The sequence below is a fragment of the Boleophthalmus pectinirostris genome, unplaced genomic scaffold (genome assembly GCF_026225935.1).
Source record: "Boleophthalmus pectinirostris isolate CB_2022bp ecotype Guang Dong unplaced genomic scaffold, ASM2622593v1 HiC_scaffold_17, whole genome shotgun sequence".
Lineage (NCBI taxonomy): Eukaryota > Metazoa > Chordata > Actinopteri > Gobiiformes > Gobiidae > Boleophthalmus > Boleophthalmus pectinirostris.
In genome coordinates this window covers 20,149,144-20,151,631 of record NW_026571115.1, presented here as the reverse complement: position 1 = coordinate 20,151,631, position 2,488 = coordinate 20,149,144, and positions in this window count along the sequence as shown.

The following is a 2,488-nucleotide window of genomic DNA, read 5'->3' as shown; positions in this document are numbered from 1 at the left end:
AATGCTGAGGTGACGTTCCACTTCCAGAAAGCTAAATACTGTATATTTAACTGAAGGGCCTACACCTTATTGTTTGTGTTAAAGGGTAGGGGTAAAAGTAGCCAACGTCTTGTTAAAGGTGCACTGTCCATTGGTCCATCACCTGCTTGTCTCCTTCGAGGTGTGCCTAGAATGTTTCGCACTATGGCCAGAAACTCATGAATCCCCCTGGAGTCTTTCAAGTCAAATTACAAGTTAAATTTGTGGAGAAGTGATAATTAACAATAATTAACATCTGTAGTTGAATAAATGCAGTTTAGTACCATACTGTGGACAATTTAAACTAGAGCATTGATAACTCCTTGGAGACAAACACAGTGCACCTTTAATGTTCATGAAAGAAGCAATAGCATCTAAAATCAAAATTGATGAATATGGGTAAAGTATTAGTTTTATTTTTACAATATCACCCAGCCATATTGCAGCACAAGATTTTTTAGGTCCACAATCAGAAGGGTGGTTTCATATGGAACATCTGGCAATAATAGAAATAACAAAATACTACTTAGAAACGGTGCATTTGGAGTATGCTTTAAAGTTTGTGTACGTTTGTTATAGAGTGAATGCAAAAGAGAATGTTGTGTACGATGTGGTGATGACATGGCTCTCCTGTCTCTCATCTATTTTTACCCTTGGTACACCCCCACTGTCTGCCTCTCACTCTCCTCGTCCTTGTGTGTCTGCAGCCAGCTGTGTCTTCGGGCCATTACTGCACCCCCCCATCGCCCATTTTCCCCCTCAGTGACTCCTCCAGCCTCGTCTCGCATACCTCCTCTCTCTCCTCTCTTTCATTGTCTCTCTCCTCTCCATCTTTCTCTGTCTCTCTCCTCCCTCTTCCTTTTTCTTTCTCTTTCCCATCTCACTCTCTCTTCCTTTCTCCTCTCCGCTCTTTCTCTCCTTCTCTCTCCTCTCTCACTCCTCCCTTTCTCTCTCTCTTTTTCTGTGTGTGTCTCTCTCTCTCCTTCCTTCCTCTCCTCTCTTCTCTCCCTTTGTCTCGCTCCGTCTGTTTCCTCCACACTTTTTTTTTTCTCACTCTTCTCCTCTCTGTCGCTCTCTGTCTTCTGTCTCTCTTTCTCTTCTCTCTCCCCTCCCTCTGTCCTGTCACTCCTCCTCTCCTTGGCTGTCCCTGTGACCACTAGGGGCTGTCACCAATAATGCTGATAATGGTCCCGTCCTCGATCAGTCTTTTCCATTACGCCAATGCGCCAAAATCGCTCTCCCCTCTTTATCACTGGTGAGATTAGCAAATGGTTCATCTCCATAGTCTCTTTGCATTCGCCCGTAGCCACATTCAAACAGTGAAGTCAGCATCCTCCCCATTCTGTCTATGTAAACATCTTGCGCTGTGCTAAAACCTCTCTCGCGTCTGCCTCTATGAAAAGTTACTGCGCTGCATAATGTAGGAGTGCCATTCACTTTGTCCCCCTCTTACCTAACCCGCTCATCATCGTAAAACCCAGATTGATGTATGACTTTGCCAGCTGTGCTCTGATGGGGTAAGACAGAGCGTAGCCTTCGTGATGTGCAGCAGAGAAGAAGAGCAGAGTGCCTTTGAGAAACTGGGCCACGGGTACCGAGTCCCCTGTGAGCGTGGCCGGTCAGAGGAGCACATGTGATGCACAAGCGCTAAATACAGGAGATCTCTCTTAGAATTGACCCATATATGTTACATAAGAAGATGTATGCAATATAGTTGTTTATATTGTTATAGCAGTGTTGCCTTTTTATATTGGGTTGAAATGAAACTCATTTTACAAAGCGAGGCAAGAAACGTATTTGAGCTCTATAGAAGGCAAGACGAGATTTTGACGTAATTTTAATATATTGTGCATTTCAGTGGACAGTTTTGGTATCACAATTTTGTAATGATTTCAGATTTTGCTTTCATTGTTGATAGGCCTTTTGCATTATGGTTTCTCAAAACGTAATTCACCAAAGTTTTTGTTCAAGCCAAATGTAAATGCATGGGGAAAAAATATGCATAGAAAAACTTTGTGTGCATCTATATTCTAATTGTTCATTATAGATTATCAGCAGCGACCAGTGGAAGAGGAGAGTTGTTTGTTTCAGATTAGATAGTTCTTATTTTCTATGTGCTTTATTTAAAAAAAAAAAGAAAAAAAAAGCTTCAAACATTTAGTACTATCTGAGTGATGTTGTATATTTTGCTCTTCTTGCTACATGTCCGTCTTTATGACCATGACACTGTTTTACAAACCAAGCCAATTAATTTGAGGCTCCTCTTAACCTGAGGGACTATAAAATTGGGGTTCTAGCCAAGACGAGACACACATATACATAGACATACACATACACATATACATATGTACAAGAAATGATTTCGTGTTGCATCATGGCCCCCACTCCCCACCTTTCTTTTCTCCTCTTTTCTCTCCTCCTCTCCTCCTTCATCCATTACTGTCTCTTCTTCCTCCCAGCCACTCTTATT